The 27,038-nt window shown below is 44.9% G+C and overlaps 1 protein-coding gene and 1 long non-coding RNA gene across 2 annotated transcripts in view; one reads left to right on the forward strand and one right to left on the reverse strand.

Annotated features, from left to right (window-relative positions):
* LOC147111207 (calcium/calmodulin-dependent protein kinase type 1-like) overlaps window positions 1-27,038 on the reverse strand; it is a 218,079-nt gene that overhangs the window by 113,645 nt on the left and 77,396 nt on the right. The window lies entirely within an intron of this gene.
* Window positions 7,715-9,795, forward strand: LOC147111208 (uncharacterized). Its single transcript, XR_015080115.1, has 2 exons — window positions 7,715-8,060; window positions 9,568-9,795. It is a non-coding gene; the product is annotated as an uncharacterized LOC147111208 (long non-coding RNA).

Here is a 27,038-nt window from a genome sequence, read left to right on the forward strand (position 1 = left end):
TCGACTGGTTTTCGGAGTAGCATCAGCTCCAGCTATCTGGCAAAGAGCTATGGAGCAAGTCCTGCAAGAGATTCCGGGGACTCAATGCTACCTAGACGACATCCTTGTAACAGGAGAAAACGACAACGAGCACCTTGCCAATTTGGAGCAGGTGCTCACTAGGCTGAGAGAACGGGGCCTACGAGCAAATCGCCCCAAGTGCGAATTTTTCCAGAAGCAAATATCATATTGTGGCCATATAATTAACGAAGAAGGCTTGCATAAGTCACCTGAAAAAATTGAAGCGGTCATAAAAGCCCCAGCACCTGAAAATGCCTCACAATTAAGGTCGTTCCTGGGATTGATAAATTACTATCATAAATTTTTACCGAACTTGTCAACTGTTCTGCATCCTCTTAACAAACTGCTACAAACGGGAGTAATTTGGAAATGGAGCGAAGACTGTAAACGTGCCTTCCATAAATGCAAAGGCTTGATCACGTCCAAGGAAGTGTTGGCTCATTACAACCCATCACTGCCAATCAGACTGGCGTGCGATGCATCCCCTTACGGCGTAGGAGTAGTATTATCGCATAGATTCCCTGACGGCTCGGAGCGGCCGATAGCTTTTGCGTCACGCTCATTGAACTCAGCTGAGCGTAACTATGCCCAGATCGACGGGGAAGCACTCAGCCTGGTGTGGGGAGTGAAGAAATTCAACCATTACCTACACGGACAAAAATTTACCTTGTTGACTGACCATCAACCCCTCGTCTCCATATTCAACCCTAAAAAGGGCGTTCCCATTATGACAGCGCAAAGGCTACAGAGGTGGTCCCTTTTCCTAGGGGCACACCAATATGACATAGAATACAAAGGATCAAAACAGCATGGGAATGCTGACGGTTTATCACGCCTACCGTTGCCAACGGTAGAAGAGGCACCTACAGTGGACCCAGTAGAGATGTTCCACTCAACCATAGTCGAATGTCTACCAGTAACAAATTCTACCATTGAAAAGGGAATGAGAAATGACCCGACTCTCTCACGAGTCTACGATTTAACGGTGAAGGGATGGCCAGCACATGGCGAACCACTGTTGCCAGCATTCTCGCAAAGAAGAGAACAGCTGTCAGTGTGCCGAGGAACCTTGATGTGTGGATCCAGAGTGGTGATTCCACCCAAACGCCAGGATAAAGTGCTAAAGGAGCTTCACGAGGGGCATCTGGGTGGAGTGAAAATTAAGAACCTAGCCAGAGCGTTTGTGTGGTGGCCAGGTATCGATGGAGATATCGAAGAAATTACCACGAGCTGTCTAGGATGCCAGAAGGTTCAAAACGCCCCACCACAAGCCTCTCTACATCCATGGGAGTGGCCCTCATCTCCATGGCAAAGGGTACATATCGACTTTGCTGGTCCATTTATGGACTCAATGTTCTTAATCGCGGTTGATGCACACTCCAAGTGGTCAGAGGTAATAAAGATGTCCTCCAGCACCACGGAAAAAACCATCACAGTATTAAAGGACCATATTTGCCAGGAATGGGCTGCCTGAACAGATCTGTTCTGATAATGGACCGCAATTTGTGTCCGAAGAATTCAGGAAGTTCTTAAAAAACAATGGGGTTAAGCACTACACGTCCGCCCCATACCATCCCGCCACCAATGGATTAGCTGAAAGGTTTGTCCAGACCTTCAAGAAGGCCATGGGTAATGAAGACATAAATCTACAACATAAGGTAGATAACTTCTTGTTTGCATACAGGAATGCAACACGTGGTTACAAACCAAACTCCCGCCATGATGTTTTTCAATAGAAGACTAAGATGCCGGCTGGATTTGATCAAGCCAAACATCAGAAGGGACGTAGAGAACCGGCAAATTCAAGGCATGAATGAAAGGCCAACTAGAACCTTCCAGATAGGTCAACAAGTTTTGGCCCGGGACTACCGTACCGAGAAATGGCAGCCTGGAACTATTTGCACACGACTAGGACTGCTGATGTATACCGTGGACATTGGTGAAAGCATAATAAGGCGCCATGCTGACCAGATCATAGAGTCATCCGAAAAGGGACAACCTACACCACAACTCTATACGCCTAATGATGAAGCAGAGATACCCATAGTATCTACCTCCGATCCGGTGATACTGGAACCAGATGAACCCGACACTGGCATTCAAGCCGAGTCGACCTTGCCAAAAGAACCTACTACACCACCGAAAACTACTACACCACCGAGGCGTTATCCGGACCGAGTCAGGAAGCCTCCAGAGAGACGGACTTATAATTGATTAACTGCAGCAAATGTGTAGATGATTATTCTTGTAAAAATGTTAATTAATGATTATTTAAAATGTTATGTACTAATTATCTAAAAGGGGAGGAATTGTAGTGTATGTACCTTTAAGAGCCCGTGTACTGTAATACACCGGCGGTAGTGACCACTCGGGTATATAAGCCTGTATAGCGTCTTGTATCTTTTAGTTCACCTCCAGACTTTGTTCAGTAAACACCTGTTAAACCAACTCCTGCATTCCGTGTCTCCATTAACACACGGATACAACAGTAAAAGGAGGTGGGCATAGATAGCCTTGTGATGAATAGGATGTAGGGTTTGAAGCTCAGCTCAGGACCAAACAGGACACAGAACCTGCACACTGTCGGTTTAAGGTTGCACAAGCATTCAGGAAGGACAACAGAACCATGAGTCATGCTTTAGAGTTGTTGCCAAATTTGCCGATAAAACCGAGGGAAAAAAGGGCCACCAGTTAACATTTTTTGTTGTTCATTAAGGTAAAGAATTTAAGTATTAGGGGGTCAAACACTTTACACTTAAGGCACCGTGTGTTAGCATGAAACACTGTCACAGGTTCAATGCAGAGTAAAGCTTGACCTACTCTGCTCTAATAATGCATCGGGAATGGCAGCAGAGGTTACGTCACTGAGGCCTGGACTAATGATCCAGAAACACGAGTTCAAATCCCACCACGGCAGCTGGGGAATTTAAATTCAGTTAAATAAATCTGGAATTAAAAAGCTAGCATCAGTAATGGTGACCATGAAACAACTGGATTGTTGGAAAAACCCATCTGGGTCACTAATGTCTTTTAGGGAAGGAAATCTGCTGTCTTTACCCGGTCTGGCCTACATGTGACTCCAGACAACCAGCAATGGGGTTGACTCTTAACTGCCCTCTGAAGTGACTGAGCAAACCACTCACTCAGTCGTACCAAGCTGCTACAAAGAAGTATGCTCACGGACTGCAGCGGTTCAAGAAGGTGGCTCACCACCACCTTCTCAAGGGAAAGTAGGGATGGGCAATAAATGCTGGCCTTGCCAGCAACACCCACACCCTGTGAATGAATAAATAAAATCATATGCCTTCATTATGACCATAGAGGAATAATTTACACTACACAAAAGGTGAAATTTCCATTTCTCGGGTATCCTTGTGGCCTGAGGGAGATTGCCCATTCAGTACCAAATTAGAGGTATCTGTGTGTTGTGGGCCCACACCTACTAGGAACTAGATTGAGACTATCTGCAATATATTCACGCTACTAACTGTAGTTATAGTATAAATGCAGAGTGAATCTGGAAGGAGGCTCCAACTTGGCACCGGAGCAAAGTGGGTGGAAACTCCCTTGAAGAGGAAAGCTCACTGTGCTTTGCCTTGGAGTCAGTTCAGGCCTTGACACTCTGTTTACAGCACACAAATTTAGCATTGGGACAAAACCAAAATTGTTTTGCGCTCAAACTAAATTTGTAGTGCAGCTGCACCAAGCTAATTTCACAAAAAGACCCTTTCAACCAGAAGGAAAGACTTCCCTTCCTTCATTCTGGGTGGTTTCAAACCCAGACCTCCAACACGAAAGGATAGTGTGCAGATCCATTGCCTCACTCCGCCCTCCAACACTGCCAAGTCTTACCAGTGCTGTCATTTCACCATAATAGAATTAGCTCGAGACGCAAAAGCAACATTAATTCTCCTGAACTATCTCCAATAATAAAAAAAGGACTTCTTGCTGGTACAGTCATCAACACTTCGCAATCTTTCTCTGACCCTAAAATTTGCAGTTGATACAAAAATTGGCCGTGTGGTTGATAGTGAGAAAGAAAGCGATAGACTGCAGGAAAATATCAATGGACTGGTCAGGTGGGCAGAAAAGTGGCAAATGGAATTCAATCTGGAGAAATGTGAGGTAATGCATTTGGGGAGAGATAACAAGGCAAGGGAATTCACAATAAATGGTAGGACACTGAGAAGTGGGGGTATGTGGGCAAAAAATCGTTGAAGGTGGTAGAGCAGGCTGAGAAAGCGGTTAAAAAAGCATAAGGGATCCGGAGCTTCATAAATAGAGGCATAGAGTACAAAAGCAATGAAGTTATGATGAACCTTTAAAAACACTGGTTTGGCCTCAACTGGAGTATTGTGTCCAATTCTGGGCACCGCACTTTAGGGGTTTTCTTCTTTGGAACAGAGGAGGCTGAGGGGAGACTTAATTGAGTTGTATAAAATTATGAGGTGCCTAGACAGAGTGGATAGGAAGGACTTATTTCCCTTAGCAGAGAGGTCAATAACCAGGGGGCATAGATTTAAAGTAATTGGTAGAAGGATGAGAGAGGAGTTGAGGAGAACTTTTTTCACCCAGAGGGCGGTGGAGACAGAAACCCTCATCATATTTAAAAATTACTTGGATATGCACTTGAAGTGCCATAACCTACAAGGCTACGGATCAAGAGCTGGAAGGTGGGATTTGGTTGGATAGCTTTTTTTTGGCCGACACAGATACGATGGGCCGAATGGCCTCCTTCTGTACTGCAAATTTTTAATATTCTATGATTTGCATAAAAACTGTTGACACAAGATCCCAAACCGTCAATGTGGCTGCCTCGATGGAGAATGCAAGTGCTCTCCAGTTACCTCCCATCCAATAGTAGATACCCACCCAAATGTGGAGTCCATTAACATCTGCTATGTGTTTATTTAGCGATGCTCCTGAACTTGCCCTCAGTATTTTGACTGTAATATTAATGCACTGAGGCTTCGTCCTCACTTCACAGCATCTGGAATTGTTGAAGATACGAACACTGGTGCAGGTAACGCTACCCGTGCCAGTTCTGGAATAATGGAAACAAACAAAACTTCAACTAGCATGACATGTTCAGTTATATTCTACATGAACGCGAGATCGTTGAGCGGGGGGGGGGGGGGGTGAGAGTAGAGTGAGACTGCACTTCACCTCAAAGTGGCAGGATGTGCAGCTGTAGTTGAGCAATGAAAGTTTGTTCTTTCCCTTCAGTGTGTGTTAACAGACATACAGCCTTAACTGACCAGAATTCCATTCTGACTTTTAAATGCTGTCTAAAATGGAGTTTCACTTCACCGCAACATGTCACAGGCTTGTGAATTCAAACAATTGTGGATTACGATCTTATGGCCTGCCCCATGAGAAGGCAATAACTATGACGGAAAGAAGCCTTCACTTCAGCCAAAGGCATAACAGAAAAGCTTAGCCCAGTTCTATTTTAAACTAATTAAGAAATCACCAAAATTGAAAACAAGCATTTAAATCATCTGTTCTAAAAAAAAAATGTTGTTGGCCTATAGTTCCTGAACCCCCGAGAAACAGGCTATGATACGCAACTCGATTCCCTGGAAACCAATATTGTGACAACCACAAGCCGTCCCCAAGGACAGCTGGACACAGTAAATAATTATTTTGTTGGGAATCTTGCCAAATACATTGGACAGATCTTTAACCCTGGTTTGTTCTATTATGCATCACAACCCAGGTTGCCAACTCTGGTTGGATGTATTCCTGGAGATTCGATCATGTAACGTTTTGTTACGTGACATTTGCTCACGGTTTGTAAATGTTATTGCATTTACCCTAGTTGAGTGTCCCAGGACCACCAAGCTCCGAATAAAATATTTGACTTTTTGTTTTATAGTGAGATGAATAACAATTTATAAATCAAAAAGAACACAACAGAATAGAAAGATTCAAGGATAAGGAATGTTTAAACAAAAACTACTTCTGTGATGTTTCTACACTATCGACCGCAATGAGGAACATCAAGTAAATTTCCATTGATTCAACAAAAACTGTCATCGAGGTAAGTTACTTCTAACTAAAGTTTTCAGACAATTTTATTAATTTTTTTTACAATACACAGCAAGTTATAAAAATAATAAAATGAAACTAAAACCAAACCTAATTCAATTTCACTGACACCCACACCCCACCGCTAAAGCCTGGCTTCAGGGAGGTGACGCTCAGTCCTCTGTCGGAAGGACCAAAGCTGCCTGACTCCCAGAACAAAACACATTATACAACAGAGCACATCACAGGCCGACATGAACTCTCCCCCCTCAGTTTGTGGTCTCTCTCCTGCCCTCACCCTCCGTTTGGGTTTCTCTCCCCCCTCACCCTCAGTTGGGGTTTCTCTCCCCCCTCACCCTCAATTTGTGTTTCTCTCCTGCCCTCACCCTCCGTTTGGGTTTCTCTCCCCCCTCACCTTGTGTTCCTCTCCCCCCTCACCCTCAGTTTGGGTTTCTCTCCCCCTTCACCCTCAGTTTGGGTTTCTCTCTCTCTCCCTCCCTCCCCCAGTTGCTCTCTCAGGACTCACCAAGTTTGCAGGCAGTTTTTGTTGGCCCCGATATCGCTATCCGCACAACCGGTAATGAAGATGCGCTGCAAGCCATGAAAGCCAGCGTGCTGCACGTGCGCAAACCATGCACACAAGGACCGTTTCTCCCGAGTCGCCAGCAACGGCGCTCGGGAGACCAGTTGCCCATTCCAGAGACTCCTGCCCAAAGCTGGAGGGCTGGAAACCCTAATCACAGCATTCCTGTCACCGTCACTCTCCAGTGCACTGAGGGGACAGGAATGAGCATCAATCCCTGCTTCCATTAGAAACTGGTATCAATATACATACACACGCACTGCAGTAGCAAGCAACACTTAGCCTACTGAACTTGTCTACAGTTTTTCCTCAATTGAAAAGTTTGTCGATCTCGCCCAACGGTTCAGTCATGCAACTGAACCATAGAGTTCAAGGTGGGGCCAGATTCATTACTGGTCTGTGCGGAGTTAGCTACCAGCTAGAGTGAGAGCAGGAACATGACAATGGACCGGTGCCCCTACCCTGATCATTTCAGTGACTCCAGCTGAAAAGTATGTATGTGTAGACATTGGGCAAGGACAGGAGCCAGCTCAGCTTGAAGACCCTGTCAGCATTTGCCAATTAGGCCCACACATGCAGAGAAACCACTTGTATGAGAAACCAGAGGGTAGCTCTCCTGGTTGCAACCTATTTTCCTCCCTTTATAAACTTAAGCCAATTCCAAAACTCTGCTGCCCATACTCTAATTTGCACCAAGTCCTGTTCACCCAGCACCCCTGTGCTCCCTGACCTCCATTGGCTCCCAGTCCCCAAACACCTCCATTTTAAAATGGTCATCCTCCTGTTCAAATCCCTCCATGGCCTCGACCCCTCCCCATCTCTAACTTCCTCCAGCCCTACGAGAACTCTCTGTTCCCCCCACTTTGGCCTGTTGTCCATTTCCCCACCACCCCCCCCCCGCACCTCCTTCACCCCACCATTGACGGCCGTGCCTTCAGCTGTCTCGGCCCCAAGCTCTGGAATTCCATCCCTAAACCTCTCCGCCTCTCTCTTCTCTTCAGAGACCCTCCTCAAAACTTAGCTCTTTGACCAAGCATTTGATCACCTGTCCTAATGCCTCCTTCTTTGGCTCAGTGTCAATTTTGGTTTGATTACGATCCTCTGAAGCACAGTGAAACACTTTGTGCTGTTGAAAGGGCTATATAAATGCAAGCTGTTGTTGTAGCTGGTCCCCATGGAACCATACTCCAAGCACAAGGAGAAGGAAATGGAGGAGGGGAGTTGGGAGGAAATCTGCGGCTACTTCATAACAAAGCCAGGAAAATGCTGCGTCAATGTACCTGGCACATCTTCACTTCTATGATGTTCCATTGCATTACACCAGATTGGGAAAACAGACGCTCAACGGCTTCCAAGATGCATCTGGGCAGACAGCCCATAACATAAGGTTAGAGAATGATTTACACAACACAATTGTTCTTCATTATCATCGTGTCCGCTTACTAAGCACCTATTTTAAATAAATCCTGTCTATAACAAGTAGATTATAATGTTCCACATTGAACTAGAACATGGTATGGTAATACGGCTCATATATGATCGGTAGATTATATGTAAGTGGTCACTGAGCACAGAGCCACATTTCATAATCCCATCAACAAAGCTCAAGAAAAACTGCTAGATATGCTAGAACGCAGCAACCTGTACATGTAAAAGTAATTCAAAACAATATTTTTACCTTGAGAACTGATAGTTAATAAGATACTCACCAAGATACTCACAAATACAATCAGCTCTACACTGTATTTGTACAAACTTCACTATTCATACACAACAGAAAAGAAAACATTTGCATTTATACAACGCCTTTCACAACCTCAGGACATCCCAGAGTGTTGTACTTTTGAAGTGAAGTCACTGTTGTAATGTAGGAAATACGACAGCTAATTTGTGCACAGCAAGCTCCCACAAACAACACTGTCATAATGACCAGATTATCTGTTTTTGGTTGTTGGTTGAGGGATAAACATATCGGCCAGAACACCGGCGCAGAACTCCCCTGCTGTTCTTCGAAATAGTGCCATGGGATCTTTTACATCCACCTATGGGGACCTCAGTTTAAGGTCTCATCTGACAGATGGCACCTCCGACTGTGAAGCACTCCCTCAGTACTGCACTGGGTGTGTCAACATTGCTTTTGTACTCCTCTCCGAGCCACGGCTCACGGATCTTTAAAATGCTCAGACGTAGAAACACATATTTGCAGATTATGTGGACTTGGAGTGCAGAATTAGGGAACCCAGGTTGAAAAATGACACTAGAGATTAGAAGAACTCTTCCCTCTCACGTGCTGCCCCCCCCCCCCCCACCTCCCCACCAAATAGTGGCCATGTAGAACATAGTTTCAGCAAAAGCAATTAATGCTGAGGAAGGGTCTTCGATCGGAATCGTCGACTCACTAACTTCGGTTTCTCCACAGATGCTACCTGGCCTGCGAAGTATTTCCAGCTTTTTCGGTTTTTGGTTTCCAATTTCCAGTACCTGCAGTATTTTGCTTTTTGCAATTAACACGGTGTCAATTACCTCTTTCAAAAAAAGCTGATAAACATCAGGTTAAGAACCGGGCTGAAGGGTGCAGGAATTAGCAGAGGCTCAGATTACCAAGTACAGTATTCCACATGGCTCGTTGTTTCTTGTGGCAATGGGACTAGGGAAAGCATTTGGAGAGGCACTGGGCTAGGCAGGGACAGCCAGTTGGAGAACCCAGCCCAAAAGTGGGAATGTGGGGAGGAGATAATCTCAATCTTTGCTTGATGTCATTTGGAAAATCATCTGTACAGAATCTATCTTCAGGAGACTAAGCAGCTACTATAGACTCCCAGATAGAATAGTTGCACATGGTTTGTGAATCGACAGGGCTTGAATGATCTTTTTCACTCCCTCCTTCTCCCCAGATGTTGAGGCACCAACAGCTGCTCCTGCGGAGACCTGCTAACTCAGCACAGACTGGAAATTGAACCTGGGACCTTCATGCTGTCTATGATTTGGCTACTCTCACTGCCTTAATCCCAGCGGAACCATTGGGGAAGCCCAGCATAGCGACTATGTTTGTGAAAAAATACATTTAGACTCTTTATATAAAGTAAGAAGACTACTAAATATATTTACTGTATTATTCACCAGTTCCTTGTTTGCATAATTTATTCAGGTCCACAGGTTTTGACAAGTCCCACTCAATCACATAAAACTGCCTCAGTTCTTACTCACTAAACTGTATTCTAATAACGTGTCACACTGCTACTCTCAAATTTCTATCTCTGACAGAGCTGCACTGTGAAGTATAAAAATACTCTAAAATCAGCAGATGGTTAGGAACTGAAGCAGGAGGAGTGTTCCAGTCACTGGTGTTTCTCACCGAGGCCGCTTGCCAGAACTGGGAAGGAAAAAAACAATCTATATTTTTCCCCAATACTTAAAAGCTGGACTGGTTAAAAAGAGACTGATTAAAAAGAAAGACTTGCATTTATATGGCGCCTTTCATGACCTCAGAACGACCCAAAGTGCTTTACAGCCAATGAAGTACTTTTCAAAGTGTATCACTGTTGTAATGTAAGAAACGCAGCAGCCAATTTGCGCACAGCAAGCTCTCACTGTGCGCTCCCACAAACAGCAAAGTGATAACGACCAGATAATCTGTTTTTATTTTAATGATGTTGATTGAGGGATAAATATTGGCCAGGACACCGGGGAGAACTCCCCTGCTCTTCTTCGAAATAGTGCCACGGGATCTTTTACATCCACCTGAGAGTGCAGACGGGGCCTTGGTTCTCATCCAAAAGACGGCACCTGGGACAATGCAGCACTCCCTCAGCACTGCACTGGAGTGTCAGCCTAGATTTTTGTGCTCAAGTGTCTGGAGTGGGCCTTGAACCCACAACCTTCTGACTCCGAGAGGCGAGGGTGCTACCAACTGAGCCACAGCTGACACCTAATTTAAAATGTACACGAGCACCATTTAGAATTGTTCAAGCAAATGTATCGTTCACTCCCTTGGTCTACACCGAGTTCGCTAGTCGCTGATGCAGCAATATTAGGGGTCCTACAGCACCCTCGCACTGTGGAAGAAAGCAAACGAGCCAGAGCTTCCGCTCCTCACCACAGGCTTTGCGGGAAAGTGCCCGTGTTTCAATGCCAGGTGAAGTGAATTGGGCTCGGCTACAATGTTGACATCCTCAGGGTTGGCAGTCCATACTCACGCACAAAGGGCCTGGCAACACAGTATGGACTCACTGATTAAGAACAGCCCATTTTGGCATGGTATTAGAAGGGTACCAGTGTCTTTGAAACCACACCCCTGCAGTTGGGGGTGCCTATAGACGGAGAGAGAAACCGGAGAGAGATTTACTCAAGAAATGCAGCACCTCTGTTTATACTCTTAAAAGAAGTGAACATTCTTTGGCAGGGGCACATTTGGGCATACATGCCAGCACACATATTGAATGTATGTTCCTCCATTCAAGAGACAGGGCAGGCCAATTTCAGACACAAAGTGTTAACAACATAGCCATACCCGATTTAGTGACTGCTAGAGACCTAAGGCAATAGAGGCAGCAAGTAGCCATTTTGGCAGCAAGAGAAATTGGGTAAGTAGCGCCACTTGTTAGCGCCGAAAGAGGCAGGCAGTGGCTGTAGCGCCACTGGCTGCGCCTCCCGCGATATTGAGTTGGGGCGATAATGGTGGCGTTAGTCTTTTGCGCTGCGCCGCCACCGATGACGTCATCGGTGTGCGCAGCGCCCCATTCGCGATATTTGGTAGCGAACGGCGCAGTTGCGCCGTTCACTACCCGCGCCCGGTTCACGGGGCCTTACTGTGCCGGCAGCAGCGCAAGTTAAGGTGGAGGTGCGGGGCGGCCGCCTGCCAGCACCTCCGTCCCCGGCCTCCTAACCACCCCCCCACGGCATTGCCGGCTGTTTCCCGAGAGCCCGGCACTTCTCCTTGGTGCCGGGCTCGTTTGCCGGCACTCGCGATCGGGATTCGCGCTGTTGCAGGCACCACCCCCTTAACAGTGGGAGGAAGGCCTGCAGTACCGCAGCGTGCTGTGCCGCAGCCGTGCGGCACGTTGCGCTGCGATATTCAGTTTCAGCGCCCTAAGAGGGACGCGGAGCGCCTCGAGCCTCGCCCCGGGTCCCTCGAGGAGCAATGAAACTGAATATTGGACGATCGCTGAAGCCGCGAACGCTGCGCTAAATCCTGCGCTCAGGCGACTTTTGCGCCCCAACCCAATTTCTAGGCCACAGTCTTCCTTGTGCAAATTAATTAATGAAATAGAACATTACCGATCCTGGGGAGGCTATTCTATATGGCTTTTCTTTCCCATCTGCTCCAACATTCTCGACTTCTCCCCCTTCTTTTCCTGAAGGTGCCGACTCATGAAGATGTACAATTTCAGAGGCACAATCAGCCTTTCTGTAAGTCAACCAAATAGCCATTTTCTTTGCACGAGTCTAGACAGCAAGTGTCAGGCTATCTGAAGATACAGGACATCGGAATGAAGCTCACCAATCACAACACTCCAACCGCTGACCTGAATGAGATCAGGAAACTCAGCGCAGACCAAGCGGTAAAGTGGAGAACTTTCCAGCCAGTCTGACTTAACATACTGAGCAGTGCATTTGATCAGAAAGCCATTGGGGGTGCGACTACACTTTTAACAGAGCTACCTTCATTACTCTCAGCATTCATGCGATATTGCTGGTCAACACAACCAGAATCAGGCAATTTTCTGGAAGCACTCTGCTGAGTTCATTAACAAGATGCAGAAGAAGCCAAACTACTAAAGAACTGAGACACTCCCGTTGCTCCCGTTTATGCCACCCCCCACTTTTTTTTTCCAATGATGTATCTCGGTTGGTGCAAGAATGAAAGAAAGGAACAGTCCCATTATGCCAGAACGAGCCTTAAGGACTAGGCAATACACCATCTTCATCTTCAAACATGGAGCAAGTGCGAGACTGTGTGGCTAAGGACACCAGCAACTGCTGCATGTCTGCAATTTTAGGCAAAACAGCTTGTTGATGCTCACTTCCATGCAAACAGCAGAGGCATTCTCAATCTGTAACTTACATAGAAACATAGAAGATAGGAGCAGGAGTAGGCCATTCGGCCCCTCGAGCCTGCTCCGCCATTCAATGAGATCATGGCTGATCATCCAAATTCAGTACCCTGTCCCTGCTTTCTCCCCATATCCCTTGATCCCTTTAGCCTGAAGAAATATATCTAACTCCTTCTTGAAAGAAAGGAACAGTCCCATTATGCCAGAACTAGAAGAAACAGAGATGGCTCAGTGTGCCGCTGTTAAAATTTCAGTCACTAAAGCTTAATCATCTAGGTGGAACCAAGCCCAGCCTCCCACAAGGGCAGCTATGATTTACAATGGAAATATATAATATTCCACCCTGACATTTTCCACTTAATCTACACGAGCAGCAATATCCATGGAAACATCAGCTTTCATTGCTGCGACAAGCCCTGTTAATTTATGAAATAACATTTCCATCAAGTCCATTTGCAACTGCTTAGAGATAGAACTGTTCCAGGAGTGAGCAGAATTCATTGGCAGCTTAACCTGCACCAAATACAATGTCTGGCAGTGTCTACAACATAGCAACAGCCATCTTACCCAATAGGCTTAAAAGCAGCCTGGATGTAAAAAGTTGGGGTTTCCAGAGGATGCGAGACCAGCCAGGAGAGCAATACAATAGCCAAAATAACAATGGAAAACACTGGAAAAACTCAGCAGGTCAGGCAGCATCCGTGGAGAGAGAAAGAGTCAATGTTTCAGGTCGAAGACCTTTCGCCAGAACTGGAAAAAAAGCAGGAAATGGAAAGCAAGTTTAGGGGCTGGGAAAAGGGGGAGGGGATGAAAGAACAAAGGGGAAGGTCAGTGATAGGATAGAAAGCAGGAGAGATTAAGAGACATTGAGAGATATTCAAGGCGAGAGGAGGTGGTAATGGGACAGGTTAAGGAACAAAGGATGGCTCGAGATGGGGTGTGAATTGCGCTGGCAGAATGAAAGACAGCTGCCATGTGGGAGGGAAGAAGAAAAAAAAAGCCAAACAAAAATTGTGGATAAAAAAAATGTGATAGGGGCCGAGGTTATGATCTGAAATTGTTGAACTCTATGTTGAGTCCAGAGGGCTGTAAAGTGCCTAATCGAAAGATGAGGTGCTGTTCCTTGAGCTTACGCTAAGCTTCCGTGGAACAATGCAAGAGGCCGAGGACGGTGAGGTCTGAGTGGGAATGGAGCGGAGAATTAAAGTGACAGGTCACCGGGAGCTCGGGGTCCCCCTTAGGGACTGAACGGAGGTGTTCCGCAAAGCGCTCACCCAATCTGCGTTTGGTCTCCCCAATAGCCGAGTTTGGAGATGACAAAGACATATATAAAAGGTTTCAGCAAGAATGGACCGGGGTGAACAGGCAGGCTAATATTGAGACGGTGGAAGTAAGCAATCTTGGTGATGAATAAGATGTGGGGTTTAAAGCACAGCTCATGGTCAAATAGGACCCCAGGACTATGAATAGCCTGGTTCAACCTGGGAGCACGGTAATGTTTCTGCTAAGCTGTGCAACCGCGCAGCCGTCTGGAAGTCCCGTGCAGGCCACTCACCGGCTTTTACATTGAAGAAACCGCGCACGCGCGAAAATTTGAATGGGCCACGTATCCAGTTAAAGGGACTGCGCACATAAAAAAAAATTAGAGGGAACATTGGAGCACAGCCAGGGAGGGTGACGGAATCAGTGCAAGAGGGACAGAATAAATGGCAAAGGAGCAGAGCTTGTGGCAGGCGATGGCTTTGGTCTTCCAGCGTTGAGCTGAAGAAAGCTTTGACTCAAAGACTTAATGTTGGGACATTAAGCCGGACCGCAAGGAGGCAACTGAGGCGTCAAGAGAAGTGGTGAAGAGGTGGAGCTGGGTATCATCAGCATACAGGTGAATACTGACCAGTGCCTGTGGATGTTCGCTGAGGAGCAGCAGCATGTACATAAGGAAGTGGAGGCAGACAAGGATAGATCCTTAGGGGGACCCAATCCCGAGTGGTGGGGGAGAACAGGAGAGGCCATTGCTAGGGATCTGTTTGTTGTGATTGGATGGAGTGGATGGATAGGATTAGAACAGTGCCAAGCGCATGGAGCTGGGTGGAGAGGCATTGAAGGAGGAGGATAGAAACATAGAAGATAGGAGCAGGAGTAGGCCATTCGGCCCTTCAAGCCTGCTCCGCCATTCAATGAGATCATGGCTGATCATCCAAATTCAGTACCCTGTCCCTGCCTTCTCCCCATATCCCTTGATCCCTTTAGCCTTAAGAAATATATCCAACTCTTTCTTGAATATATTTAAATGAATTGGCCTCCACCGCCCTCTGTGGCAGAGAATTCCACAGGTTCACCACTCTCTGGGTGAAGAAATTCCTCCTCATTTCAGTCCTAATGTCCTACCCCTTATCCTTAGACTATGACCCCTGGTTCTGGACTCCCCGACCATCGGGAACATCCTTCCAGCATCTAGTCTGTCCAGGCCTGACAGAATTTTATAGGTTTCGATGAGATCCCCTCTCAATCTTCTAAACTCCAGTGAGTATAAGCCCAATCAACACAATCTCTCCTCATACGTCATTCCTGCCATCCCAAGTATCAGCCTGGTGAATCTTCGCTGCACTCCTTCCATGGCAAGAACGTCCTTCCTCAGATAAGGCGACCAAAACTGCACACAATACTCAAGGTGCAGTCTCACCAAGGCCCTGTACAACTGTAGCAAGATATTTTTGTTCCTGTACTCGAACCCTCTTGCTACGAAGGCCAACATACCATTTGCCTTCTTAACCGCCTGCTGCACCTGCATGCTTACCTTCAGCGGCTGGTGCACAAGAACACCCAGGTCTCTTTGCACTTCCCCTTCTCCCAATCTATTGCCATTCAAGTAATAATGTGCCTTCCTGTTTTTGCCACCAAAGTGGATAACCTCACATTTATCCACATTATAGTGCATTTGCCATGTTTCTGCCCAGTGACCTAACCTGTCCAAATCGTACTGGAGTTTCATGACATCCTCCTCGCAGCACACACGCCCACCCAGCTTTGTGTCGTCTGCAAATTTGGAGATATTACATCCAATTCCCTCGTCCAGATCATTAATACATATTGTGAACAGCTGGGGTCCTAGGACCGATCCTTGCGGTACCCCACTAGTCACTGCCTGCCACTCGGAAAATGACCCGTTTATTCCAACTCTTTGCTTTCTGTCCGCCAACCAGTTCTCTATCCAAGTCAATACCTTGCCCCCAATCCCATGTGCCTTAATTTTGCACGCTAATCTCTTATGCAGGACCTCATCGAAAGTCTTCTGAAAGTCCAAATACACCACATCCACTGGTTCTCCCTTATCTATTTTACCAGTTACATCCTCAAAAAATTCCAGTAGATTAGTCAAGCATGATTTACCTTTTGTAAATCCATGTTGACTTTGTCCGATCCTGTCACTGCTTTCCAAGTGCTCTGCTATTACATCTTTTATAATGGACTCTAGCATTTTCCCCACTACCGATGTCAGGCTTACCGGTCTATAATTCCCCGCTTTTTCTCTGCCACCTTTTTTGAATAGTGGGGTAACATTAGCTACCCTCCAATCCATGGGTACTGTTCCAGAGTCTATCGAGTTCTGGAAGATGACCAGCAATGCATCTACTATTTCTTGGGCCACTTCCTTAAGTACCCTGGGATGTAGATTATCAGGCCCTGGGGATTTATCGGCCTTCAGTCCCATCAATTTTCCTAACACCATTTCCCTACAAATACTGATTTCTTTCAGTTCCACCCTTTCATCAGACCCTATGTTCCCCGGTATTTCTGGGAGGTTATTTGTGTCCTCCTTTGTGAAGACAGAACCAAAATATGTATTTAGTTGGTCTGCCATTTCTTTGTTCCCCATTATAAATTCCCCGGATTCCGACTGCAAGGGACCTACGCTTGACTTCACCAATCTTTTTCTCTTCACATATCTATAAAAGCTTTTATAGTCAGTTTTTATGTTCCCTGCAAGCTTACTCTCATATTCTATTTTCCCTTTGTCCTCCTTTGTTGAATCCTGAACTGCTCCCAATCCTCAGGATTATTGCTTTTTCTGGCCAATTTGTATGTCCTCTCCTTGGATCTTATGCTATCCCTAATTTCCCTTTTTACCCACGGTTGAGTCACCTTTTTTGTTTTATTTTTGTGCCAAACTGGGATGAACAACTTCTGTAGCTCATCCATTCGGTCTTTGAATGTTTGCCATTGCCTATCCACCGTCAACCCTTTGAGTGCCATTCCCCAATCAATCCTACCCAACTCGCTCCTCAGACCATCATAGTTTCCTTTATTTAAATTGAGGACCCTTGTTTGAGTCAACTACTTCATTCTCCATCTTAATGAAGAATTCGATCATATTATGATCGCTCCGACCCAAGGGGCCTCGTACAACAAGATTGCTAATTAATCCTTTCTCATTACATAATACCCAGTTCTAAGATGGCCTGATCTCTGGTTGGTTCCTCGACATATTGGTCCAGGAAACCATCCTGTAAACACTCCAGGAATTCCTCCTCCACAGTATTGTTACCAATTTGGTTAGCCCAATCTATATGTAGATTAAAGTCACCCATGATGACTGCTGTGCCCTTATTGCACGCTTCTTTAATTTCCCTTTTAATGCCACCCCCAACCTCCGCCTTACTGTTTGGAGGTCTATATACCACTCCCACTAATGTTTTTTTCCCCTTAGTATTTCTCAATTCTACCCATACAGATTCCACATCATCAGAGCTAATATCCTTCATTACAATTGTGTTAATCCCTTCTTTAACCAGTAATGCTACCCGACCTCCCTTTCCTTTTTGCCTATCTTTCCCGAATATCGAATACCCCTGGATGTTGAGTTCCCAGTCTTGGCCATCCTTGAGCCACGTTTCCGTAATCCCAACCAAATCATATTCATTTACCTCTATTTGCACAGCCAATTCATCCACCTTATTACAAATGCTCCTCGCATTAAGACACACAGTCTTCAGGCTTGTTTTTTTAACGCTCTTAGACCTATTAGAATTATTATTTACTGTGGCCATGTTTGATTTAAACCGTTGATTTCTCTGACTGCCACTTCTGTTTTTCTCCTTCCTATCTTTTGCTTTTATCCTTGTTTCCCTTTCCTCTGTCTCCCTGCTCAGGTTCCCAACCCCCTTCCATTTTAGTTTAAACCCTCCCCCACAGCACTAGCAAACAAACCCCCTAGGACATCAGTTCCAGCCCTGCCCAGGTGCAGACCGTCCAGTTTGAACTGGTCCCACCTCCCCCAGAACCGGTTCCAATGTCCCAGGAACTTGAATCCCTCCCCCTGGCACCATTCCTCTAGCCACGTATTCATCTGAAGTATCCTTCTATTTCTACTCTGACTACCACGTGGCACTGGTAGCAATCCTGAGATTACTACCTTTGAGGTCCTGTTTTTTAATTTACCTCCTAACTCCCTATATTCCGCTTTTAGGACCTCATCCCGCTTTTGACCTACATCGTTGGTGCCTATATGCACCACGACAACTGGCTGCTCACCCTCCCCTTCCAAGATGTTCTGCAGCCGCTCGGATACATCCTTGACCCTTGCACCAGGGAGGCAACACACCATCCTGGAGTCTCGTTTGCGGCCGCAGAAACGCCTATCTATTCCCCTTACAATTGAATCCCCTATTACTATAGCTCTACCACTCTTTTTCCTCCCATTCTGTGCAGCAGAGCCACCCCTGGTGTCAGGAAGTTGGCTGCTGCCTTCCTCTGATAAGCCATCCCCCTCAACAGTACTCAAAGTGGTATATCTGTTGGAGAGGGGGATGGCCACAGGGGACCCCTGCATTACCTGCCTGCGCCTAGTACTCTGCCCGTTGGTCATCCGTTCCCTTTCTTCCTGTCCAACCTCTACCTGTGGTGTGTCCAACTCCCTAAATGTGCTATTCACGATGTCCCGAGCATCGTGAACGCTCCAGTATGCATCCAATCGCAGCTCCAGCGCCGCAATGCGGTCTGTCAGTAGCTGCAGCTGGGTGCACTTCCTGCACACGTAGTTGTCAGGGACACAGGAAGTGTCCCCGAGTTCCCACATATCGCAGGAGGAGCAGATCACGGGGCCGGGCTGTCCTGCCATGATTTACCCTTTAATTAATTGAGTTTAAATTAAATCAATCAATCCCACTAATTACACTACAGTTAAATAGTTTTACCAACAGTCCCCGCTACACCAGAGAGAACTTAGAAACTATAAACCAGAGTTAAAGTTTAAAAAAGAGAGAAATACTCACCAACCAATCACTTACCTGCTTCCTGCATATCAAACACTGCGGGAAATCAAGGAGAACCAGGCATGTTGGGCCTGAATTTGCGTTTGGAGGCTTCCCGGCAAAAAATCTACAAACATCCCTTCTGCCTCGGGATCCACGGAGACTCGCGCTCCTGGGCCTCTATGCGTAGAGGCCCACGTATCCCAGGGGCACAGGCGGTTCGCAAGCATCCCGTAATCACGTGGGCTGACCCAACGAATGACAGAAGGGAATCCCCATTCATACTTAATCGGGATTCTGTATGTATGGAAACCCCATAAGTATGAATGGGAATACCCCAAAAATACCTCTACGCTTTAAATAAATAAATAAATAAATAAAAACATCACATTCAAAATTAATTAAAATGGCATTTAAATATTTAAAACAAAAATTATTTTTTTTGAAAAATACATTTACACATGTTAAGGGGCCAAAATAAACTTACCTTATTTCACAGGTTTTTAAATGTATAAATTATTGATAACATTTAATTTTTCTGTTTTTTAAAACTTTTACGTTGGTAAAAGCAGGCAGCAGGCCTTACGCCTGCTTTTTCCAGGCGTAAGAATTTCATGGGCATTCACTGGGCAAATAGCCCAACTCTCCGCCCGCGGAGGCCCTTTTCCCGGGGATGCGGATGATCTGTCAAGAGAATTTTCGACAGATCGCAAGTTCCTGGTTTTAGCGCATGTGCAGCACATGCCTAAACCTAGAACTTGCGCGGCTCGTACACACCCATAGGGGCCGCAAAATAAGGCCCAATATGCCACAGAGAGATTATGAAATACTGCTCATTATTTCTCCAGTATGCAATAGGTATATGCATCATTCCTCTTTACCCAGTGTCTGTACAAACCTAACAGAAGTGGGATAGGATTCTTGCAGCCTGTGTGAGAACTACTAAACATCAGCGATTTTTCATTATATACCTTTCCTGGTTCTTGGAGACCATGCAAGGGAGTTCAGTGCCAATACCAAGTTAATAAAAATTCAGAAATAACTAAATCCAATTGCCAGTGATAAACCTGTCTAGATTGTCATAGAATTTATTATTCTAATTTATGACTCATTATATGAGATTATTGGAACATGGACACATATAATTAGGGAAATTAAAGAGCTGCTGTTATGGTTCAGAATCGGAGACAAATAATATTCTCCACACTTCACTTGTTGGGCTAGTGTTGTTTTTCAATTGCATTTAATTGAAGTGTCCTTGTCTCCTGATGGAAAGGATTAATTGGATTGATCATGCCTGGCTGAATATGCTCACTCAGAAAAGACATTTCCCAGGTGCTTTGAATCAAATCTAGAAAGCAACGTAATGCATTTACTGCTGCGTTCCTGATAACATCCTACAACTAAACAAAGATGAGCACCTACAGATCGTGTGCTATTTTACACAGATCACCATGTGAAGGAGGAAGGAGCCAGGTCATATACCTCCATTGCTGCACGGCCCACGTCACTCACTACCTCCCAGGTTCTTCACCTCAACTCATCAGACTTCTTTTATCTCTCTTGCCTTGATGCCAAGCTAATATACTAGCAATCCTGTTTAGGTTACGAATCCCTCCTTTGCCTTTTAGAGCAATTTAACCACATTCACCCTTACCATGTTACATGACAGTCTATTTCGTAAGTTAACTCATGTCCAATTTCCTGCCCGCTCCCCGTAACCCTTAATTCCCTTTACTTCTAGGAAGCTATCTAGTTCTGTTTTAAATTTATTTAATGATGTAGCTTCCACAGCTTTCTGGGGCAGCAAATTCCACAAACCTACCACCCTCTGAGTGAAGAAGTTTCTCCTCATCTCAGTTTTGAAAGAGCAGCCCTTTATTCTAAGATTATGCCCCCTAGTTCTAGTTTCACCCATCATTGGTAACATCCTCACCGCATCCACCCGATCAAGTCCCTTCACAATCTTATATGTTTCAATAAGATCGCCTCTCATTCTTCTGAACTCCAATGAGTAGAGTCCCAATCTACTCAGCCTCTCATCATATGTCCACCCCCTCATCCCCGGAATTAACCGAGTGAACCTTCTTTCTACTGACTCGAGCGCAAGTATGTCTTTTCTTAAGTATGGACGCCAAAACTGTATGCAGTATTCCAGGTGCGGTCTCACCAATACCTTGTACAACTGCAGCAATACCTCCCTGTTTTTATATTCTATCCCCTAGCAATAAAAGCCAACATTCCATTGGCCTTCTTGATCACTTGCTGCACCTATATACTAACTTTTTGAGTTTCGTGCACCAGGACCCCCAGATCCCTTTGCACAACAGTACTTTCCAGTTTCTTGCCATTAAGATAATAACTTGCTCTATGATTTTTCCTGCCAAAGTGCATAACCTCACACTTTCCAGTATTGTATTCCATCTGCCAAATCTCTGCCCACTTACTTAGCCTGTCTATGTCCCTTTGCAGGTTTTTTATGTCCTCCTCACTCACTACTTTCCCTCCCATCTTAGTATCATCTGCAAACTTTGATATGTTACACTCGGTCCCCTCCTCCAAATCGTTAATATAGATTGTAAAGAGTTGGGGACCCAGCACTGACCCCTGTGGAACACCACTAGTTACTGATTGCCAGTCTGAGAATGAACCATTTATCCCAACTCTCTGCTTTCTGTTAGAGAGCCAATTCTCCACCCACGCCAGAATATTACCCCCAATCCCGTGATTTTTTTATCTTGAGCAATAATCTTGTGTGGCACCTTATCAAATGCCTTTTGGAAGTCTAAATACAATACGTCCATTGGTTCCCCTTTATCCACCCTGTATGTTACTTCCTCAAAGAACTCAAGCAAATTTGTCAAACATGACTTCCCCTTCATGAAACCATGCTGAGTTTGTCCTATTAAATTATGTTTATCCAAATGTCCCGTTACTGTCTCCTTAATAATGGACTCCAAAATTTTACCAACCACAGATGTTAGGCTAACAGGTCTATAGTTTCCAGCCTTCTGCATACTACCCTTTTTAAATAAGGGTGTTACATTAGCAGTTTTCCAATCTGCCGGGACCTTTGCTGAGTCCAGGGAGTTTTGGAAAATTATTACCAATGCATCCACAATCCCTACTGCCACTTCCCTCAAGACCCTAGGATGTAAGCCATCAGGTCCAGGGGATTTATCCGCCTCGAGTCCCATTATTTTACCAAGTACCACTTCCTTAGTGATTTTAATCATATTTAGCTCCTCCCCCCCTAGAGCCCCCTGTTTGTCCAGTGTTAGGATATTCTTAGTATCCTCTACCGTAAAGACTGATACAAAATATTTGTTCAGCGTTTTTGCCATCTCCATGTTTCCCACCATTAATTTCCCGGTCTCATCCTCTAAGGGACCAACATTTACTTTAGCCACCCTTTTTCTTTTTATATAACTATAGAAACTTTTGCTATCTGTTTTTATATTTTTTGCTAATTTACTTTCATAATCTATCTTCCCTTTCTTAATCAATCTTTTAGTTATTTTTTGCTGTCTTTTAAAGACTTCCCAATCTTCTGTCCTCGCACTAGATTTGGCTACCTTATATGCCCTTGTTTTTAGTCGGATACTATCCTTAATTACTTTACTTAGCGATGGATGGCTATCTTTTCTTTTACACCCTTTTTTCCCCTCAGTGGAATATATCTTTTTTGGAAGTTGTAAAATAACTCCTTAAATGTACACCACTGATCATGTACCGTCTTACCCTTTAATCTATTTTCCCAGTCCACTCTACTCAATTCTGCTCTCATACCTTCATAGTCTCCTTTATTCAAGCTCAACACGCTTGTTTGAGATCCAATCTTCTCACCCTCTAATTGAATATAGAATTCAACCATGTTATGGTCACTCATTCCAAGGGGATCCTTTACTAGGGCATTTTTAATTAATCCTGTCTCATTACACAGGACCAAATCTAAGGTTGCTTGTCCCCTGGTCAGTTCAATTACATACTGCTCAAGAAACCCATCCCTAATACACTCAATGAACTCATCCTCAAGGCTGCCCTGCCCAATTTGATTTGTCCAGTTAATATGATAGTTAAAATCACCCATAATTATAGCTGTTCCCTTATTACAAGCCTCAACTATTTCCTGATTAATACTCCGTCCAACAGAGTTAGAACTGTTCGGAGGCCTATAGACTACGCCCACTAGTGTTTTTTTCCCCCCTTATTATTCCTTATCTCCTCCCAAACTGTTTCACTATCCTGCTCCTTTGACCCAATATCATTTCTCTGTATTATAGTGATTCCTTCCTTAATTAACATAGCCACCCCACCTCCCCTTCCTTCCTGCCTGTCCTTCTTGATTGTTAAATACCCTCATATGTTTAATTCCCAGTCATGGTCACCCTGCAGCCATGTTTCTGTAATGACCACAAGATCATACCCATATGTAGTTATTTGTGCCGTTAACTCATCCATTTTGTTACGAATGCTACGTGCATTCAGATAAAGAACTTTCAAAAATGTTTTGTGACACTTAGTTCCTGTTTTTTCCCCTTTTACTACTTTACCTTTTTACTCCATACCTTCTGTCCCTTCCTGACACATTCTGTTTTTTAATTCCCCCACTGCTACCTAAGTCTATGACCTTCTCCGTTGTCATTTTTATTATTTACTCTCTAGAAACCTCCCCCCCACTAATTAGTTTAAAGCCCTCTCTACAGCCCTAGTTATATGATTCGCCAGGACTCTAGTCCCAGCACTGGCCAAGTGAAGTCCATCCCAACGGAACAGCTCCCTCCTCTCCCAGTACTGGTGCCAGTGTCCCAAGAAGCAAAACCCATTTTTCCCACACCAGTCTTTGAGCCATGCATTTAACTCTTTAATTTTATTTATCCTAGCCAAATTCGCTCGTGGCTCAGGTAATAATCCAGAGATTATTACCCTTGAGGCTCTGTTTTTTAATTTGACCCCTAGCTGCTCATACTCCTTTAACAGAACCGTCTTCCTTGTCCTATCTACGTCGTTTGTACCAACATGGACCATGACAACTGGATCCTCCCCCTCCAAGTTTCTTTCCAGCCCAGAAGAGATGTCCTTAACCCTGGCACCGGGCAGGCAACACAGCCTTCGGGACTCCCGCTCTTGACTGCAAAGAACCCTATCTATCCCCCTAATGATACTATCCCCTACCACTGCAACATTTCTTTTTACTCCCTCCAATTGAATGGCCCCCTGTTCCACGGTGCTGTGGCCAGGTTGCTCATCCTCTCTGCAGTCCCCGCTCCCACCCTCACAGGGAGTAAGAACCTCGAACCTGCTTGACAAGAGCAAGGGCTGCGTCTCCGTCAACACTACCTCCTGGATCCCTGTACCTGCCTCACTCGTAGTCACACTGTCCTGTCCCTGACCACGGACTACATCTGCATTAATTAATTTCTAAGTCAGGATGGTGTGTGACTTGGAGGGGAACTTGGAAGTGGTGGTGTTCCCATGCGCCTGCTGCCCTTGTCTAAGGATAAGGGGTAAGCCATTTAGGACAGAGATGAGGAGGAATTTCTTCACCCAGAGAGTGGTGAACCTGTGGAATTCTCTACCACAGAAGGCAGTAGAGGCCAATTCATTAAATATAGTCAAGATGGAGTTGGATATATTTCTTAAGGCTAAAGGGATCAAGGGATATGGGGAGAAAGCAGGGACAGGGTACTGAGTTTGGATGATCAGCCATGATCGCATTGAATGGCAGAGCAGGCTTGAGGGGCCGAATGGCCTGCTCCTATCTTCTATGTTTGTCCTTCTAGGTGGAAGAGGTCGCGGGTTTGGGAGGTGCTGCCGAAGAAGCCTTGATGCTTAGGCCTGTTTATATTGTATATTATTGTACATTCAAGAGGACTTGTAGGAAGGTAAACCTCATCGATCTCCTCCCACCCAGATTTCTGAATTATATTTTATATGACAGTAAATAGACAGAATAAACTTGATTTTAAAAATTGGCTTCAGCCAGCTCATCTCTGGACGAAGTGCATTGTTGCTATGATGAGGGTAGTCAACATGCATAACTCATCAGACCCATGAGTGTATAAGAAGCACCTGTGCTGAAAATATGTTCCTTTGCTGGTGTCTTCACCTGTGTTCAGAAATTAAGTCAAACACTTCTAGGTGGCTAGAGTATTCTCTTTAAAATGTGCATCAATGGACCAAGGAAATTGACAAATTCAATCTCTCCGATAGGTGAGCCCTTAACAGAAATGCTTGAGAGCAGTTAATGTTTGGCATTTTTCTTCAAGGTTAAGGCTTAGAATCAGGGTAAGTAGTGACGGTTTCCGTTGGTTGTCGAGATGATAACAAGAGGGTACAAATGCAAGATGATCACAAAAAGAATTAGGGAGAGGTTTGATAAACACTGAAGATGGCTAGAATGTGGAATTTTCTGCCACAAACCGTTATTATAAAAAGGAACTAGAAAATTACTTGAAAGAGAGCATTAATACTTTTGGGGAGTGAACAGGAGATTGGGAATTCAACCAAGTGTCTCGTATGGAGAAAAACACCAGAACAGAGTTGATGGACTGAATGGCCTGTCGGCAATGCTGCCACATTCTACGATTCTGTGTTAAACCCTGGTCTGCCACATTAAGAGCTCCCAGCAGCAGTTGCAGCACTCAGATTTGCATATGTCTGCATCATCCCCTTTGATCATTGACCTCCCGAGATGGACAAACAGAATTCTCTCCGCCAAAAACCCGAACCGACACTAGGACGAGACAAGCGGGCTTCTTTAGCTGCCAGAAACAATTATGGTGAAACCGTGCAGTGTGACAGCTTTAAATTAAGGATCTCGAAAAACCCAATCACAGTAGAATATTACTTGCCAGAATCACTCTATTTCATTCATTCAACTGGTGAAGTGTCACTTCTGCCAGAACGTGGTAAAGTCTGAAATGGCAATTTAATTATCTACTGCTTTTATACATTTATCCAGGAAATACACAGTAGAATGGATATTAAAGTATGAAATCTGTAATATTCCCTTAGTTAGTAAACTAAATCCAAACATCACTTTATCAAAGCATTTGGGACAATATCAGTGCTGGTCAAATTGTGGTGCTTCGACTGTAAGACCCCATCACTTGACACTGTGAACCAGAATAACCTCATGGATCCAAAAAAAGAAATCACTAAACATATTAAATAATGTATTAAAAACATCTGCATGCACTTCTCCTCAACACCTCCACTGGCAGGAGAGTATAATTATACTGTGACAAGTTTAAAATAGCCAGTTTCCATTATAAATCAGAACACAGGAATTTATAATGGATAAAAGTTGACACCGGAAATATGCGGATGTTTTAAAATATATTTATATATTAGGCATCATACACCAAGTCATCATTATCGTGTGCCTGTGTCCAGATGTCACACATACAAATTTGCAAAAGCAAGTCTTGACCTGTAGTTGACATGACATTTTGTAAGACCAATCAGCATTTAATAGACTGGAGCAAAGCACAGCAATTATTGATATACCTATCAATTCATTCCATGAAAAGCGACGAGTTAAGATAGTAACTATAGGTTTTTATTGGCTAAATAACAGAGCCCACCCTCGTGGGTGATCGGTTCCAACAAGGAAGAATACTAGCCAAGCGGTCACCTTTATACCTGGGCAAGCAGACGGAGCCATGGGCGGAGTCAGCTGAGGTATGCCTAGGTATAACAGCGTGCGTGGCAAGAGGTAACCTTGTGTAGTGATAACAACAGTGTAACAATAGTGAACGGTTGTGAACGGTAACAGTGGTTTACCACAATTATACCTTGTGGCCTTTAAGAGATGCCCCATATTGCAGAGCTGCACTTTTAGCAAAATGTACAATGGGCCAGAAATTCGGGTCCCCATGGGCGAGTACGCGCTGGGTACTCGCGTGTAGGGCCAACGAAAGTGCCGGTTTCATGCATGCACTGCGCGTGTGCGGGAAACCGGAACTTCCGTTCCCTTGAAAGAAGGGGTTCACAGGTCGAACGCGTGCGCCGGAGAGGCGGCGCGTACGCCTGGAACTTGCATTTTTTTTTGCAGGTTTC

The sequence above is a fragment of the Somniosus microcephalus genome, chromosome 11, assembly GCF_052327205.1.
Source record: "Somniosus microcephalus isolate GS21.2 chromosome 11, FLI_Smic_1.0, whole genome shotgun sequence".
Lineage (NCBI taxonomy): Eukaryota > Metazoa > Chordata > Chondrichthyes > Squaliformes > Somniosidae > Somniosus > Somniosus microcephalus.